This window comes from Podarcis filfolensis (assembly GCF_964270895.1).
Source record: "Podarcis filfolensis genome assembly, chromosome: 2".
In the NCBI taxonomy this organism is placed as follows: domain Eukaryota; kingdom Metazoa; phylum Chordata; class Lepidosauria; order Squamata; family Lacertidae; genus Podarcis; species Podarcis filfolensis.
In genome coordinates this window covers 63,080,586-63,100,545 of record NC_139605.1, presented here as the reverse complement: position 1 = coordinate 63,100,545, position 19,960 = coordinate 63,080,586, and the positions used below count along the sequence as shown (strand labels likewise).

General features: G+C 41.4%; 1 protein-coding gene across 1 annotated transcript in view; it reads right to left on the bottom strand.

Annotated features, from left to right (window-relative positions):
* The window catches only part of MGAT4B (alpha-1,3-mannosyl-glycoprotein 4-beta-N-acetylglucosaminyltransferase B), an 81,396-nt gene that overhangs the window by 30,801 nt on the left and 30,635 nt on the right, over positions 1-19,960 (bottom strand). The window lies entirely within an intron of this gene.

Genomic DNA, 19,960 nt, shown 5'->3' with positions numbered 1-19,960 from the left:
TTCAAAAAACATTTCAGAAAATAACCAATGCTAACTAATTTGATATTCCTAATTTCCCAGGTGTTAAGTTCATGTTTTAACTATCCTGAGGAAGTGAACGCCATTTTAAAACATGCCATTTAAGGAAACAGGGAGAACCTACTGTGTCATGGAAATACTGTTCTGGCTTGCCCTTTCAGACCCAGCAATTACAGGAAATGTCACTTTGAAAAACCAAAGGGGGGGGGTTGTGGGGGGGTGTGTGCACGCCTCAGGACTATATTTGAAACCAGGAATGATAAACCAATCTTAAATTTAACCTCATCTCAAACATTCAAATGGGTATTTCACAATGCTAAGTGATGTTATTATTAATATTACTATAGCAACCAGTGTTCCCGAGACCAGCCACCAGAAAGACACAAAAATAGCCTCTCCACACATACACAAAACATGAAAAAAAAAACCCTCTCTGAATTGTTTCCCACACTCCTGATGCATTGTGTACAAACTGGAATTCCAGCAGCGACCAATTTAAAGAGAATGGAAAAGTAATAAAAGGGCTAAATTAAAATTCCAGGCCAAAGGCTCTGTAATGAAAAAAAATGCATGAAGACTACAGAACCAGGATTCTTGCCACCATCACCTCATGGCCAGGTCAGGAGAGGCTCAAAAGTCAGATCTGCAAGGCACCTTTCTCCAGCTGCATCCGAACTGCCAGCTGCTTCCGAACAGACCTGCATGAATAATTAAGGGAAGGATACAGGACCTCAGACTGCCCCCTTAGACAGATGGCACAAGGCAGCTCTTGGGAAAACAAAATCAATGGATGGAGCGAGTATTTAATTAGCAGGCTGTTAGGCAATTCCCTGAGTGTCCTATATGTAAACCATGCTTCTGATTAGCTAGAAGTACACTGCAGGCAAAGTCAAATTCATATTATTTTCAGCAGGACATACCCAGAAGGCAGTGATGGACAAGCAGCTGCTCCCCCAGCCCTGACTTTTATCTACCAAAGGCTTCTGGCTCAGTCCCTCCCTCCCCGTCTTAAAATCAGTGATGAGTGAAGACTGCAAGATGACCCTGCTCAGATCCTGCTGGCACAGAAATCAGAGATATTGCTCCTCCACAGAATTTACACTGATGGAGCACAAGAAGGCACTTGGGCAGAAATAAAGCTGTAGCAAAGGTTGCGATTTTTCACGGCAGATGTATGCTTGGCTTGCCCATTGCCGACTCACAAACTCACCAACAGAGTCATATTTCCAAGGTATTTGTTACCTGAGTGCAACAGTACAGCTACAGAACCATCAAATGGCATTTTATATTCTGCAGAAAATCTCTTAAAGCACCATTCTTGCGCTGTCTAAAGGGCAGCTTTTACATGATCCAACAATCTCTCTGTAAAGCCAAGCCCTTTCCTCCTTTGGACCCCACAAGCTGCAACAGGTAACAACTGTTCAGAAGTGCCAAGGGCAAGGCTTAAGGGAAGAGGCCTTTCCAGGAGCAAGATGTGAAACTGAACTCCACACTAATTGTAAGAATGAACATAGATTCAACCTGTTCAGAGAACCAGAGTACTTTCAAGCCGACTACCAAAATAAAGGCCAAAGACACAATATGATGCAGAGACCCAGAACACAAAGTAGGGGGCAGGAACCTACACCTAGACACACGAGTAGGATTGAACAGAGTGCAACAAGAAATGGTTCCTTGAATGCTTATGTTATTGATGGCTCTCCTGTCCCATCCCAGAGGATATGCTCAGCTCAGAGCAAGGGAGGAAAAATTGTGGCAAGTCCAGCCTTTAAGCACTGTCTAAACATACCCATGTTATAATTCTGGATCAGCCCAGTGCAGTTAAGGAAAGCAAGGTGCAACTTAACTTTTGCTTCAAAAATATTTTACATAAAACCTGGAAGATGAATAGAATTCTCTATTCAGTAGTTTAAAAAGAAGCCAATTCCCCCATCACAGGTACAGTAGGAAGAGAAATGTCACTGATTATTGGTCATTAATGATCTGCCTGTTTCATCAGAGAGTGGCACTGCTCATTAACCTGGAAAGATGAGGCAACATCGGAGAGATTTCCTTTCATTAGCTGGAAATTTCAAATGTGAAACTGTATCTGGTTTTAATGCTTCTGATTTGTAAGGCTCAGAGCTACTTTGCTCCCAATTTCCTGTCTCTGTCTCTCCCCAAACCCCAAACAATTTTAGCCTGTAAAGACAGAACAGGCAATTTATAAGTAGTCCCCTAATTGTGAAAGATGATGATGATCATTATATTTATGCATACCCCACCTTTTTCCCTGATGGCACTCAAGGTCGCTTACAGATAAAATCAAGAATCGCTTAAAACATAGAGAAAGTCATCATTAAAAACAATTAAACATTAATAGAATTAAAACCAGATATATAAATAAAAACTGTTAAATAATGAAACAGCACAGCACCAGCCCTTTCATTAAACGCAATCAGTTCTCAAAGGCTGTAAAAATCAGTTTTACAAAGGCTGTAAAAATATGATTCAGACAATGTCTCCCCCACCTACAAAAGTCAGAAAGAAACAAAGAAATGGCTAAAATCATCATTCTAAAAGTCAGAGGCAGGCCTTCTTATGAAATACTCTTAGTTTCCCCTAATCTGATTTTGAAATGTGGAGCAATCCTTAGCCTTCCTTAGGTCTCTCCCTATGAGGATATTAAAAGCATGCAAGTACTTCGGTGAAGGGCCATAGCTCAGTGGAAGGGCCCCAAATTCACTCTCTGGCATCTCCAGGTTGGGAGATGAAAGAAGTACCAACACCCTATGCTGTACACATGAGGAAGCAGACTATAGAGACACATTAAGAGGTCAAGACTGAATCATTTGGGGTTCAGTTGTTTGCTACGCATACCACTTACAGCAGTGATAGATGCATGAAAGACAGTCTCCCACATTAACAACACACTCACCATATTGATGCCTGTCTGTTTAGTTAATACATACAAATATTTATCTTTTGTTTGTTTAAGGTAAGATGACAATACTAACCAAATATATGGGGCAGGAAGCATGTTTCCTAGGAAACATAATGTAAATAACAGAAAATCAGTCTCAGTGCAACTCAGAATAGGATTGTTCTGAGGCCAAATGTGAAGAAAGTTTGAGGAAATGTGTTGTTGAGCAGGATTTCAGGAATAGTTTCCAACCTGATGCTGTAAATGATATGCCAGAATACAATGCTACAACCATAAAATAAACTAGTTTGAGAAATAGTTCATACATGCCAGCTCTATGCTGGAACACATCAGGCAAAGTATTTTGCCAGCTAATGAACAAACTGTACTGACTTGAAAACCTACACTTGGGGGTCTGTGCCAAGTTTTGCAACCTGGCACATTTGCTACTCAGCTTTTACTGCCTTGAATTTCAAAGCAAACACTGACCAAAATATCTACAGCCACAGCACCACTTGGCAAATGTATTACTGCACTGAACCATTTACAAAACAATCCGGCAGAGCCTAGATGGATAGCACTTCAGTGGGATCAAGGAGAGAACCTGCCAAAGATGACAGAAATGCCCTTGAAATAAGTGCTTTAGGGTTCTGAAATCCAATAAATGTGCCTTTCCACTTCATGTAACAACCTGAAGATATCCCAATAATTAGCTAATTCAGGTGCAGCTTAATGGCTACCATCAAGAAATGGCTCCTGTGAAAATACTAAGAATTTCAGCTAATTATTAAAAACTTTCTAGATTAGTATAAATATATTGAAAACTTGAAATGAAATAGGAATACATATCTGGGAAACATTAAATAAGAGACAAAAGCAGTGACTTACAAGGGATGATCATATTTACCAAACCCACTGCATGGTGCTATTATTTTTTACAGAAAGAGGCCAAGGGTTACCACATGTGTTTAAGATATCAGGAGCTGACTATAACAGCAGGCACCCCTTCATTTTTTCCTTTTCTCCCCTGGACTCTCCCCTTTTTTTGCACTCTTCTCCAGCCAGCTTAAAAAAAAAAAAAGCTCCCTTACAATTAGGATTTGAAAATAAGATTTGACCTTGGATAATATTTAAATGTGCATAGGGACTGCAGCCACTATAACTATATAGATTTACTCACACGGCATCTAAATAATATTTATGCTCTCTATGAATTGGTATCATCATTATTGTCATGGTATGTATCATTTGAGAAAGGGACCTGAGGCTGACAGTACCTTGCCAAAGTCCACTCAGTAGGTTCACACCTTAAGGTAGCAGTGACTAGTGAGGTGAGATGGAAAGCAATAAGCAGTTGCTGAGCAACAAATGAGACTTACCAGCAAGTGTCTGTTGGACGCAGCTGAGTCAGGAGGCTGCTCACACTGCACTGGGCAACCATGCTGCTGGCTGAATAGCTAGTTCTCTTGGACATGTTATATTTAGAATCACAGAATTGTAGAAAGGACCATGAGCATCATCTAGTCCAGGGGTAGGCAACCTAAGGCCCGGGGGCAGGATGCGGCCCAATCAGGAATCAGCGTGTTTTTACATGAGTAGAATGTGTCCTTTTATTTTAAATGCATCTCTGGGTTATTTGTGGGGCATAGGAAATTGTTCATTTCCCCCCCTTCAAAATATAGTCCAGCCCCCCACATGGTCTGAGGGACGGTGGACCGGCCCACAGTTGAAAAATGTTGCTGACCCCTGATCCTAGTCCAATCTCCTGCAATGCAGGAATCTCAGCTAGCTCATACATGACAGGCGGCCATCCAATCTCTGCTTAAAAACCTCCAAGGAAGGAGAGTCCGCCACCCCTCGAGGGAGTCTGTTCTGCTTTCGAACTCCTCACTGCCAGAAAGATCTTAGTAGGAATCTCATTTCTTGCAACTTGAACACACAATGATTTACCTGAATCATCTGCAACCTGAATTATGATGACATAATCCTTCTGAACTTAGAAAAAATGCAATCCGTGTCCAAATAATTCCATGAGGCTGCAATGTCATTCATAATCCAAATGGCACTTAACATGTGGCTCAGCATGCACCTTTAAAAGTTCTCATATACATCTAAATTCAAGCTTAGCCATGAGACACCCCTCCCCATTACACACCATGTTCACCCAAAGCTCACAGTTAAAAAGTAAATGCTGCACATCAGATTTTTAAAAAAATTGAGAAAACGTAATGATGATGATGATGATAATAATAATAATAATAATAATAATAATAATAATAATTTTGCACATGATCATTCAGAGACCAGCTGATCCACATAGCTCAGTCTCTTGAAACGCTCATAAGACCAACACTAAAGCACCATACCATATGGTAAGGGAGGAACAGGAATCTTCCTGCAGTGAAACATCCTGTGTCTGGAGCCCAAGGCAGTTGCCAGGAGGAAGAGGCTTGCTGGAGCGCACAGCTGACAGATGCAACATTGTGATGGATAATAATCTGTGCCATCTCTGACCTGCTGTTTACAGAAATAAGGGGGTGATCATATCACAAGTGCCTTCCAGTTTCCAGACAAGGGGATGGGGGGGGGGGAGAAACCCCTTACGTAGCAAGATGAACATGACTTCTTCTCTGAGAATATGTTGTTTCCACGCTGCCTTTTTGTGAAGCAAGCCTTCACAAGGCAGTTTATTTTTTACTTTTTAAGAGTAAACGCAAAAGATAGGAGTATGCCTGAGCTAATGTCAGAGTATGTCTGAGGCCTTTACAGCTGGTTCTGATGTTATGGTTAAGTCCAGTCAAAGACAACAATTGGGTTGCGGTGCTCATCTCTCTTTTAGGCCAAGGGTCTTTCCAGGTCGTGTGGACAGCTTTCCAGGTCGTGTGGCCAGCATGACTAAACCGCTTCTGGCACAACGGGACACCGTGACAGAAACCAGAGTGCATGGAAACGCTGTTTACCTTCCCACCACAGTGGTACCTGTTTATCTACTTGCACTGGTGTGCTTTCAAAGTGCTAGGTTGGCAGGAGCTGGGACAGAGCAACGGGAGCTCACCCCGTCGCGGGGATTCGAACCGCCAACCTTCCGATCAGCAAGCCCAAGACGCTCAGTGGTTTAGACCAGTGTCCCAGTTCTGATGTGGACCTCTCCTACCCCAAAGACTGCAAGCTGACATTTTATTGCTTCTGTACTCATGTAAAATAATCCATTGTACCCATGTTAGAATAGCAGAATGGACCTGCCACCCCCCCAATCAGTATTTAAACCGATTACGGCTTACATTCAAAGAAGTTCAGTACAGATGTGATGCCAGCTGACTGCCTAACCCTCGGGAGGTGATCCACAGAACCACACCGGTTTATGAGCTGTTCCCCACTCCTTTTCAGTCTTGGAGCTAATGATGGCTAGTATTGTGCCTGCACAAGTGCTTTTGTAGCACCCTACTTCTAACCTCGGTTGCAAACTGTCATTTGGTGCTAACTATGATTAGCGAAACGATAGTGCAGTTGTAACATCAACCACAGTGTACTCCAAAACTGGAAGGGTGGGGGAAATGACGATGCAAGAGTCGGTGCAAGCTCAGGGATGCCTATTCAGCTTTTCCCAACCTGGTGTCACCCAGATGTTTTGGGTGATTAGTTTATATATTTTCATAAACCGCTAAGGGTTTTTCTTGCAATCAAGTGGTATAATTTTTTTGTGAAATAAATAAAATAAATACTCCCACCATCCCTGACCATTGGCTATGCTTGCTGGAGCTGATGGGAGTTGTAATCCAACAACACCAGGCTGGAGAAAGCTAACCTAAGCCAGGGGTTCCCAAATTGTGGTCCATGAGCTTCATACAGGTGGTCCACAGCATGTATGGAAAAAGCAATGAAAAATCCTATAGCATCCAGCACAGCACACTACAATTGCTACAACAGTTAGGAAAACCATTAACTGCTCCACCAAGACCCTTAGCAATTTCAAGTTGTCTGTGGGGTTGGGGGAAGTTTGGCAACCACCAGCCTAAGCAATTGTCTGACAGCTTTAGGCCTTCACTAGGCCAATATTAGGAAAGCAGATCCACACAGTTTAAGCCTCTCCTCCCTTTTACTGTGGATTTTTGCTCTCAAGCCCCCACCCACCCCCACCGGCAGAGCTACTTCATTAACAGACTAATTATTCAAGGCGTGCAGCACAAATAAAAGCTTTCTAAGCATTTTCTCTGTTCTGTACAAAACAGGAGTTTTGTTTTTGTTTCTGTGTTCTCATTTGATTGGGGAATAAAACATGCTGGGAATAAACAACAGAACATATTATGGGGGAAGGGGGGAGCAGATAATCAACATCTAAAAATAACGTAATAGAAAGGATGGATTCCTAAGTTAATGAATGCCTGTTGGTTACCAAAAAGGAGAACATAAGCAATTCTGCATGGTGCAATGGTAATAGTCCTATTTTAAACAGTAAGTGTTCAGCATGACTCACTGCAATTGCTAAAAGAGTGGAGTTGTGAATCTGATGAGGACCCAGTGCTACTTCGGGCTGGAGGTGAAGGAAGGTGTGTAGGATCTAATTAAGCATTCCAGAGATATTTAAGAGATGGTTAAACCCAATGAACTATAGTTAACCAACACCATAGGAAAAGTCTTTTCATAAAGACATATAAGAAACGGCAAGGTTTAAATCCCACTTTCTACACAAATTTCAAATTAGAGCAAAGTTTTAAAATGAGGAGCTGACACTTGTGACTTGTTTAAAAGTCTCACTTCTCAGCTGCTCCTTAACTAATGTAAAATTAACATTCTTGCTAATCTTCTATTTAAAAGCTACTGTACAGATCAGAAAGCATTTTTATTTTTGCAAACTACTGCACACCACTTGGCATCCTGCAGACTAATGAATTCACCAGACAACCATTAAAAATAGAAGGAAGGTTTTCAAAGAAGCAAAAATTCTTCCCTTTGCAACTTATCTATAATTGCGATTTCCCATGAGCAAAAATACATTTTTTAAAAGTGCAATTCAATCATTTCAAAAAATCTCTTAATCAACATACACTAGAAAGTATTAAACAGATATAATTCCTCCTCACACAAAAATTTTTTCAGTACTTGTATATACTCTCAGATTAATAATTCAGTGCCATCTGAATTCTTGGTAATGCAGAGGTAAATTTAAAAGTTCAGTAATTATACTGATCCTACCAATCAGTGACAGCATCTAAGATACTTGAGTCTTCCGAGCAGTTTCAAATTAGCCAGAAAGGGAAAACATAAAGATTTGAAATTAGCATTCTTTGGCATACAAGTACAATCATAACCGACAAAATTCATAGACAAGTTTCCAAGTTTATATTTTCTCTTAGTTCCATAGCCATTCCAAGCTTGATGGGCAGTAAATTATGCCTTATTCTGAGTTTATAAGTGATGCTAGAAGCAACTTGCACACAACTTGTATGGAAATGCTTCTGTAGCAAAACACCATAATTATTCCACAACAAAGCAAAGTTGGCCAGTGTCAGACAGAGGCAGAGCTAGCTGCTCTGGCACCCAGAGCAGAGCACATGCAGTGCACCCAGGAACAGGGCTAGCCATCTGCTGGGGTGGGGCGAGCATCCCAGGGGGGCGGCCTGGCAATGTCACCCCCCTCAGGGATGACACCCAGGGTGCACCACACCCACCACACACCCCTTCCTCCACCAGTGGTGTCAGGAAGTCATAAATGATATCAGATCCCGTATATCTGTACATTGACCACTAATAACAAAACATATGTTATAGATATTTTTCCATATTTATTATGCTATTTTTTTAATTAAGGATTTTCTTAGGTTACAAAAGTGTGTGCGTTGTCTCTATTTTCAGGTTGTGGAATCTTTTCTACAGATCAGTTTTATTCGATGTGAAACATAAATGCAGCATAAGGTTGGGGTAGAAGAGTGGTGTGAAGGGGGGGGGGTAAACTTGCATTTTTTTACTTAGGGCATGTGTGAGGTTTTTTGTGTCAGTGTCACTTGGGTAGGTTCTATTTCTATTCATTTATTAGTTTTCATGGGCAGTGAGAGAATGTTGAGCGGGGAGCTCAGGGCATGCTTGGTTGCCTTTAGTTGACTGTAGTGAGATGTGTTTTTGTGTGTGAGGAGGGGGAGGGGTTGTTGGGCCAAGCTAGCCATATTGATTCGTATGCTGTCAATGGATTCTTGTTGTTGTCTTGTCCGGCTTCGTGTGTAAGAAAGGGGAGCCACACCAGGGTGAAGGCTTCCTCCTTTATTTGTCTCTGTGTCAGTTTCAGTCTGTTGGTTAGCTTTTCTAGTAATGCTGTTTCACGTACAATTTGGTACCAGTGGTCCAGGTTCACTCCTGACAGGTCTCTCCAGTGTCTAGCTACAGTGCTTCTGGTTGCTGAGAGTAGGCGGGTTATAAGCTCTTTATAGTGTGAATGAGTGACTTGGAAAATATTCAATAGGGCCAGTTCTGTGGTGCCTGGTTATTTTGAATATTTCTTATAGGACTGCCGTCCAAAAGGGTTGGATTTGGGGGCAATCCCACCACATGTGGAGCTACATGCCTGTGGAGGTACAGCCTCTCCAGGATTTTGGTGAGGTTCCTCACCAAAATGAGGAACACCAACTCCAATCAGTGCCAATTTCCATGTTGTTAGGTGCTATCTATAAGTAAGATTCAAAGAGAGTTCTCTACATTTGGCTGAGATGGATTTAAGGGAGGTGTAGACCACATTTTAGTCCATTGGGTAGGATTTATTTTGTAGCCTATGTCATGCTCCCATTGTTTTTTTGAATGTGTTGAGGGGGGTTGTGGGATTGTGAAGCAGCATTTTGTATATTGTGGATACCATCCCCTTGCTGTGTCCCTCTGCTGCCAGGAGAAGGTTTTCAAAGGTGGTCAAGAGCCTAGTGGCTGCTGTTTTTACTGCTGGGTTGTTTAGGAAGATGTGTGGTTGGTGGTGTGTTAGCTAGGGTATTTGGGTGTCCCCTAGTTTGTATTGTATGTCTTGTGTTGATATGGGTTTGTTATTTTCATAGAAGTGTGTTAGGCTGTACAGGCCTTTGGCTTGCCAAGTTTTTATTTGGAAGTTTTGGGCTGTGTGATGGGATAGTGGGTGATGAGCCAGGGGGGTCAGTGGGGATGGGGTTGGGGACAGTTTGCCTACTTTCTTCTTCCATGCTTTAAGCATGGACTGTGCAAACCTGCTTAGTATAAACTGCTCTTGAAGCCAGCTGGAAGACTACAGTTGGTGCATGATCAAGAAATGATATTTGGGATACAAAACAGAGTTTAAATTTTTACATTTTACAGTACCCAAAAATGTTAAAATTTGCTAGCACAGAAAAATATTTGGCCCAAACAGTCGACCCAGTACCATCATAAAAGGTAAAGGTAAAGGTACCCCTGGCCGTATGGGCCAGTCGTGTCCAACTCTAGGGTTGTGCGCCCATCTCACTTAAGAGGCCAGGGGCCAGCGCTGTCTGGAGACACTTCCGGGTCACGTGGCCAGCGTGACGAAGCTGCTCTGGCAAGCCAGCACCAGCGCAGCACACGGAAACGCCGTTTACCTTCCCGCTATAAAGCGGTACCTATTTATCTACTTGCACATAGGGGTGCTTTCGAACTGCTAGGTGGGCAGGAGCTGGGACCGAAAGACGGGAGCTCACCTCGCCACGGGGATTTGAACCACCGACCATATGATCGGCAAGCCCTAGGCACTGAGGTTTTACCCACAGCGCCACCTGCGCCCCTTATAAGAAGGTGCTAAAATCCCTAAAGGGCTTGAGATAGAAAAGAACCGTGTTTTTTATGCTTCACTGAGATCCACTAGGTGCAGCTACTTTCCCCCCAGCTTCAGATGGTCTTTGTGGGCAACTATGCACTGCATGCATAATTGACTGGTAGCTTTTAGTTTTCAGCTGGCAAGCATCTGTTAGTTATGTTACCATCACCAGCACGTAATTGCATTTCCCCCTTTGTTCCTCTATGAACAGTATCCTGTACTTTGTGTTCTGTTTTGTTAAGCCCATAAATCCTGCTTTCACTGTATTTTGTCGTCTGTGACAATCATGCAAAAAAGTCCTCTTTTCATGTCCCAGTATAAGATGGTGAACTATTAGAAACTTGTCTCAAAACAAGTCCTCATATTGCCCTGCTTCACTGAAGAATGGCTACAAGAAGAGCTTTCCTTGCTTACACAAATCCTGTTTAAACTCTGGTGAACTTGAGTCAACGTGAGTATAGTGCCCATATCAGTGGAAGTAATAGTACCTTGGTCAGACCCCCACCTGGAGTTCTGTGGCCAGCTCTGGGCACCACAATTTAAAAAGAATACTGACAAGCTGGAACATGCTCAGAGGAGGGTGACCAAGATCGTGAAGGGTGTGGAAACCAAGCCACATGAGGAACTGTTGAGGGAGTTGGATATCTGGAGAAGAAAAAGACTGGGAGGTGGCATGATAGCCACCTTCAAATATCTGAAGGGCTGTCATGTGAAAAATGAAGCAAGCTTTTCCTACTCCAGAGAGTAGGAACTGAACCCATGGATCCAAATTACAGGAAAATGAGATTCTGACGAAACATTAGGAAGAACTTTCTGACAGTAAGACCAGTTTGACAGTGGAATAGACTACCTCAGAAGGTGATAATTCTGTAAAAATAAATAAATAACTGCAATATATAAAGGTCAGCAATATTGACAAATAATCCCATCTATACAAATACAAATTATTTTACAATTTACAGGTTTTAAGCTAGCAAGCTAGCTAGCTTTTATCATGTACAAATGTGCGACTGAAGCACAGAAAATGAATGAAACTCGCCAATATAATTTTTCACCAATAAGATCAGTAGATGCCACAGCCAACTTTAAAAGATTGTTTTGCCAGAATCTGAATATATCCAAGGAGGAAAGAAACCACAGAGCCTTGATATAACCAAGTTTCTTGTACAACTATGGATTTATTCTATGGGAACATCTGTCTCATCAGACACATAAGCCTCTGGCTAGAATTCAGTAGCGCAAGTAACTGCAGAGCCACCATCTCAGGGCCATTTCGCACAAGGCGGAAGTTGTTATACTTTCTGATTGGTGAAGACACTTCTATTCTGGAAGGCTTTTGCCAGCTAAATGCCTGGTGTTTTATTCAGAGGTTGTGTTTTATCGGCAGTCCCTGCCTTTGTTGTATTTTTATTGTATTTTTTATCTAAATGTATCTTTTAAACATGATATTGTGATTTTTAATTGTTGATAGCCCCCTCAGTAGTACATAGGCAGTAGAAGGGCAAGAGATAATATTGTGTGTGTGTGTGTACACAAACACACACACATATATGCATGCTGATATTGCTTTTGTGTCGGAAGTTATACATTCCCTGTCACATACAATTAGCACACAAAGGGTTTTCTGCTGTTTGCACTGAAGTGAGAGAGACGTGTGCTCATTATACTGACAGCATGCACATAAATTTCCTATATAACAGCAAAAGTCATGTAGGAAATCAGACAGTCTCATTAGGTGAAGCACTCCTTCATCTGAACAAAGAGCACTCCTAACTGATTACAATAGTCTTTTCAAAACTTGCATCAATATTGACTGCAGCTGTGTGTGTTTATAAAACACATTTTTTAAAAAACTAGACTTTTAAATAACATTTCTCATATCATTTGTGCTTTCAGATTCCAGGTTAAAAATGAAATAAACTTTCATATGGAAGTAGAATTAAGTTAACACTGAGGGTAGAATTAAGGTAACACTTTTCTTTTTCTTAAATATTTGGCACTTTCTGCTCCCCAAAAAGAACTCACTAAAGTTATGCAATGTTAAGGTTTCAATAAATGAGTCATTTTTTAGTCCTTGGGCATTTGGAGAAGCATTTGAAAAAGCTTCTTCAAAAGTTCAATATCAAGATTAGAGGAATCCAAGTTCAAATACTCTGAAGGTCAAACTTGAGGGGTTTGGGGGGATGGAGGGTACTGCACAACAGCAAGGGTTGACCCTGCTCTTCCTTTACCCCACTTTACATATTTCATCAGGACAAATAACTGAAGTTATATAGCAAAACAAAAAAAACTGATCAAGCTGATAGGTGCCAACACCTTTTAAGCTGTAGCTGTGTGAGCCAACCAAATCTGTTAAATGGTTTGCAAGAGTAACTTTATGTTACAGAATAAGAAAAAAAACCCACACATAATCTAGAGAACGACAAAATTAGCTACACATGCCCATGTGGCTTTGAATCTGTATTTCTTAAAATCAGAAAAAACAGGACTTTTATCTCGATTCCTTAAAAAGCAGCTCTGTTAGTGTAGCAAGCTGCTTTTGAAACTCAGGAAAGCCTTAAAAGCACATGAATGTTTGCTGTCCAAATAAAACAGAATAAAAAACCCCTCTAGTTGTACACAAGGACACACCCAAAAGAAGTAGCTCCCTGGAACGTGGCCAAGATAATAAAAGTCTTAGCAATTTGGAGTGATTAACTTTTCTGCACCAATAAGTCCAGGGACATAATGTCTCTGTGGTGCTTAGAGTTTGCAAATCAATAAATGAGCTCCATTATGATTTCTGATTTTTCCTTTGTTCAGGATATTTTATTGGCAAGAGTAAGAAATATAGCCATTTGCGTTGATTCTGAGTCTAAATATGTACCAAGTGGGCATGCAAATTCTCACCCACATCATCAGCATTAAGAGCTTCTGCAAATCTGTGTAATACCCAGTAGCATTATGGAAATGGATTTTACAAGGGGTGGGGGAAGACAAGAGAGAAGAACAGTTGGAAGGGATTATAAACAAGCATGAAAGCAGGCCTTCTAATAAAAACGAACTCTATGGAAATTAACAAGAGCAAGAGGAAATAATGGCATGGGTGCAGTAAATGCGGGCTCTTATTACCAATCAAACCTAGAGGAGCTGAATGCATTTCTGCCTCTTCTTCACTTTGCTTTCGTTAATAGGTCAACTCAAACAGGCCAACTCACAGAATTTCTGTGAACATTTTCTATTAGTTTCATGAGAGGGAAACTTTCCACTTTACAGATTAACCATAGATAGGAAAATGTGTTGAAGTCATTGTGCAATAAGATTCCTTTGCAGTAAAGGAAAGCTTCTTGGCAGCACTACAGTGGGGTAACTACTGTAACCCACATGCTATAATAAGGATTTCCAATAAATATAGAAGGCTGCAAGGAGCCTTGGGGGTATGTTAACAGGTAGTGTCGGAGGCAGTGCAGCAAGAGATTGTTTGGAAGGGAACAACTACCTAAGCAAAACCAGCAGGAAAGTCCCAAAAGCAGTCTGAAGCTGCAAGGATTGTTTCATCTCCCCACTTTCAAGAGAACACCTGTTTCCTCATGGGAGTAAATCACTGAAAACTTGCAGGACTTATATGCACTAAATAAAAAGGTTGCACTAGCACCAAAGCAGTGTCAGCCCCCCCCATTGCTTCTTGCCCGCCTGCTGTGAACACTAACTTCCAAAATGCAAACCTGCTTCACAAACCGAAAACCTCAGCTGGTATTTCAGCCTCCAGCCAAACAAGAACATGATGTCTCAAAATATGGTCTTTAAAACAAAACATCGCCATCAGAGTTTTAATAGCCACTGCCTCCACCCCAACCTCAAATCAGACCACAAAACCTAAGGGAGGAGGCATTAAATGGAAGAGCCAGTGTGTCAGCAATTAAGGTTTTTAAGTAGAGAGAACTATTTTAAATTCTTTGGCCTAAGTGTTGTATGTTTAGAAACCAAAGACAGCATGAAAGTGTTTCTGGGTGGAGTGGGGCATTAATGTGGCATTCATTTTGGGAACTAAGGAAGCTTCTGCAGCACATCTGATGCTCACACTCCATGCACTTAAGCCTTCCCTTCTTTCCTGTCCATCCACTTGGCAAATCGGAATGGCTGAGGAATTTGGAGACCAAAGGCATTCCAGGATTGGAGGAGAAGAGACGAAAAGGCAGCTTCCTAAACTTGCAATTATGAGCTTCAATGCCCAAATCAGAGTGCAGACAGCTGTAGACAGATGCTAACAGCTCAGGTAACATATGTATGATTTAGTCATGGATTTGCATTTCTGTGCCATCCAAAATACTGAGACACTGTGCTACCTTTCCATAGCCTAGGATGGCAGTATGTGCTCATTTCAGCATTGTGATCAGCTCAGCTATGTGAACCCCAACCCTGTCCTCTTCCTTACAATTTGCTACTTGCAAGTCAGAGACTTTAGAGCAAGGACATCAAAGGGATGGACATCTCTGTGTGTCTCTCACAATGAACCTGATGCTGGAGCGAGACTTGTTTCCCTCATAAAGGAGAGTCAACAGATGAAAGGATGGTGTTTCCTTACTTTTCCTTACCCACCAATGCTTTCCTGCAAATGCGCCCTGGGTTTCTGTACTGATCAATAGCTAGGCTCCAAGACCAGAATTAAGTCCAGCTGGGGAAATGTCTAAGGGGTGGATTTACAATAGATAATTGACAGGAATAGAAGAAGTTAAGAACCACTATCTCTGCTAACCCTCCGGTGCAAATGAGTCCCTACATTTCAGCAAATGCAGATTGGGGAAATTGTGTTTCGTCAGGATGGAGCCCAACACTGAGTCAAGCTAAATGTGCATCAGCAGAAAACAAATATAATTTATTCATATTGGAGGTTTTTTAAGTTGAAGACTGCAGAAAGTGCTGTTCTGGTGAAGTTCTTTAAGCCTTTCATCCCATAGCAATACTTTTCTGATCTTCAAAACAGCCCAGGAAGCTAGTAATTAGCAAAAACAAGCAAAATCATACAAAATATTAATCACAGGTGTCCAGTCTCTTTTAGACTTCTTCAGACATGTTATAGGATTTGGGAGCTGGGGTGGATTATGCCTGTGAGTCCCCAACAAATCTGTGTTATTGTATCTGGAAGACTGTCATCTTCCGCGGAACTTGTCAAATCATTCTCTTTATTAAGGTAATAGGCCTGGCCATGTCTCTTAGGCATTATGTCTAAAGAGTTGGTGAAGAACAGATGTGTTGCCACAGAGGCAACTGGCTGGTGATGCTCTTTCAGAAATGGGTAAACCTCCTCTAAACCTGGCAGGATATGCATCATCCTAGGGGTGGAAGAACCAGTTGTATCTTTGTTTTAAATCAAGTGGAAAACAGTGGTACTTCCCTACAAGCTTGGCTCTCTACATTGATTACATGCAGATTCAATATAGTATGCTGCCAGTGGATTATATGCTGCTGTGCCACAATGTTTGCCCATCACCTAGAATAAAACCCAAGTCAATATCGGGGAAGGTAGTTCACTAGTATAAAGGTACTATAATTTGCAGTCAAGGTTACAGAAAGCAGCACGACAAGTCAAAGAATTATGCGCAAGCAGCTTCTGTCATCGATGCTTTAGATGCATTGCAGGGGGTTGGACTAGATGAACCTGGGGTCCCTTCCAACCCTAAGATTCTATGATTCTAGAAGAACAAATAGTCTTCTTTACTTTTAACAATAACAACTCCTGTATAGAGGTTTTTGCCCTGCAACTTTTAGCTCCCACCCCCTTGTTATTATAAAAACTAAATCTAGGCAAAACTAGTTATTTGTGTTCCCAATTAGTTTCCCCTGCAAATCTGACAGCACTGCCTGGAATGAATCTGTTTTACTCTTTTGAATTAATAGTTTCTGTAGGCCTTCTGCATACACATACAGAAAAGCAACCAAAAACAATGTCATTAAGAAAAGGGGAGTGGCAGACAAAAAATGCTGTTAGAATTACAGAGATGGGAAGAGCCCTCATTGAGCATGAAGTCGATAGTGTTGTCTTCCAAGTATCAGATGCATGGTGCCAGTTCACTGGTAAGTCCCTACAAGAGGTGTCCATTCACAGTGCCAGGCCACAAACATCTGCAAGGTTGTACTTGTGAGTAGCGCAAAGGCAAGGTTGTAAATAGAAACAACAAATAAATCCTGCAAAACACCTGACATTCACATGCTGTACCTCTGCCAACTGAAGGTTTTTCTGCAACCTATAACTATCTCTTTATGTACCTTAATCCCTCTATGTTTTACAAAGCCACAATAATAAGCTTGTTTACCATAACCTTGGAGTGAACTGAAAGTTAACAGAGGCTTTCAAGTAACAGCTGTCCAACAGGACAGCTACCACAATGCGGGCTGCATCTAAAATCAATAGCCCTGTTGCAGGAGATCTAGTTAGCTATAAAGAGTCCTTGCTGTCAAAGTGCCTCAGCAAAACCTTGCCACAACCAGACGCTAATGCCTCCCTCTAGGGAGTCCTATAAGCTTTTATCATTCCTCTGAGGATAGCCCCCCATTTGCTTTCCCCAGAGGCCTTGTGTTGTTTCTGCTGACCATGATATTCAGCACACAGCTTCTTCTAATCCAGTAAATGTCATCTCTATTTCAGATACAGAATGAATCCTAACCACACAGCACACTAAAAATATGTCTAAAAGGCACAGACATCTGGGTGCTGCAACTGACCAGCCTATGCAGGTGTTGTGGTGATTTCAGGGTACCACAATTAGGTGCATTTCCCCATCCCTGCTTTCAGTAAATACAAGAAAAGCAAGCAAGCAAACAAACAAACCACCCTGATGCTGCCAAATTGCATAAGATAATTAAAACAATGCATTAGAAAGAGGGTTTCTATTAAAAGTTGCCTAAAATGGAAGATGGATTCTGGGTCTCAAAACAGGTGGCAAGTTTAGCACAATAGGCTGTTTCCAATTAAGTTCAACAAAGTAAAGCCATTAAAATTAACGGACCTAAGTTAATCATATCCATCCATTTCAATGAGTCTGCTCTGAGTAGGGTTATCACTGGATACAACCCCAGCTCCTTTATAAGGGTCACATCTATTTGGATAAGATACATTAAAAGGTTTTGCTCTGTTCTGCAGATAAAGTGAGAGAGCAAGGCCAAACCTATGACAGACCTAGAAGCAAAAGCAACAACAGGAACAATAACCCACCCATCTCCCAGCTCATAGCCATGCAATCTATTCCCTTTGAATCTTGAGTATCTTAAGACTTCATCCAATTATGAAGTCCTACAGGAATTCACGTGATTTCATGCATGCGATTCCAACCGCCTGACTAGAAAAGAAACTGATACTTCCCATTCTCACATGGAAGTGGTCAGGCCAAATGTTTCTTTGCCACAGATTAGGAAGCACTTTTATAGAACACTAAAATTAGCACTTTCAGACTATGATACATATCCCCAAATGCCTCAAACTGTATATCCAGATTAGCTGCATCTAAGAGATGTTATATAATAAGATGTTTAAAATGTTTAAGCTCAGCACTATTAAAAAAAAAGGTGAACAGGTAGAATGTATAGATGCTGGTACTCTTGTTTCTATGCTTTGTTCAGTGAACAGCATTTTGCTTGTGTTTTGTGCAGCTTTATGACAACCCTTATGAGAATTTCCCTATAGCTTGAAAAATCTCCCCAACATTTCTAAAATCCTACTTTTATTAGTCTGAAAAATAGCATGCAAAATATGAGCAGTTTCTAGTAAAAAAAAAAAAGCTCAAGATAAGTGTTTCATACAACCAAGTGTGTAAGAAAGCTCAGCATTTATTTAAAACAAGTATTCCAGTCCAATTATAAACTCTTGTGTTCTATTGTTTTCTATTAGAATGACAAAAGTCCTGCAGCATCTTAAAGATTAACAATCCACTGCATCCCACCGTGAATGAATATAAACTGGCCAATTTAGAATTTCACTTTGTATGTCTGATAAAGGGGGCTCTGGTCTACAAATGCTAATGCCATGATAGACTCATTACATTTGTAAGATGACACAAGATGGGTTTTTTTGTCCTTGTTGCGACTGACTAAAACGGCTACTTCTCTGGAAATGGAACCATGGATGCACAAATGAGCTCAGGAATATAGCCAAGGAAACCAATGAAGCTAGGCCTGAAATAAAATTACATGTTGATTTTGACAAGCCACTCCAGGTAAATGACATCGCTACCATTTCTATATCTATCCCACTAATACCAAATTCCAGGTACCTTGTCTTTTTATCCCTGCTAGTATGTCTACTAATATATTTCTGAGATTTACCGAGTACAAATAGGATCTCTGCTGGAAGCTGTCTTGTACGAATTCACAATCATAATTCTGCCAGCCTTTTTATTCATCCCATCTGGATGTATTTTATATTGCTTTCTCTGGTTTTATACAAGAGCTCATTCAGATTAATTGTTAAGCAGAAATATTTTGGACATTGGCACGGTCCTCCAGTATGTTTGTGCCACGCTCTCACTTTTTGATAAATAGCTTTTGTTAGGGAAATATTTGTTCATTCTTTGCTCATGTAAGGAGGATGCAGAGATTGACCCTCAGGCCAAAATCATGTGTTGGTTGCAGCAAAAGAGAAACAAAGCAATTAGATTCATAAATCCAGTATGTGGGGGTGGGGATGGGTTGGAAGAGGGAAGAGCAGTGATGCTGTTCGCCCTGGGCTTTGTGGCAGAGGTCTAGGGCCATGCCAGCCCAAGCATCGCCCAAATGAGTAGGAAAGGCAGGTGGCAACATCCAATTTGAAAATGTGAGAGAAATTACTTTGTTGCAGGAAGCCAGGACAAAGATGCCACAACCGTCTGTGTTTGCCCAAGGTACCTCTGGACTCCCATCTGGGGCCCACCAATGCTCTGGAAAATGAAGATGGGAGTGAGAACTCATGACTGGAGCTGGCTCTCAGCTACTCTGCTCCCAGTAATACTTCTGGACTTACCTTTTCCAAGAAATCAGAGGAACAAAACAGAGTCCCTGCTCTTCCCAACATCACCAGGTTGGGTGGGTTGGTGGGGAGAGAACGGAGTAAGCTCAGCATCTGCCCACTGTTCTCTCCTCCACACTCACCAAGCAGTGTCAGGAAAGGGTTTATTACTCTTCCTTGTAAGTAACATGGCAGCAATGTACTGCACGGAAAAACAACACAAACAATAAAAAGGAAACCCTTCCCAACACCATTTGGTAAGCTTGGGGCAGAACAGGGAGCAGAGCAACCAGAGTGGCAGGGGAGA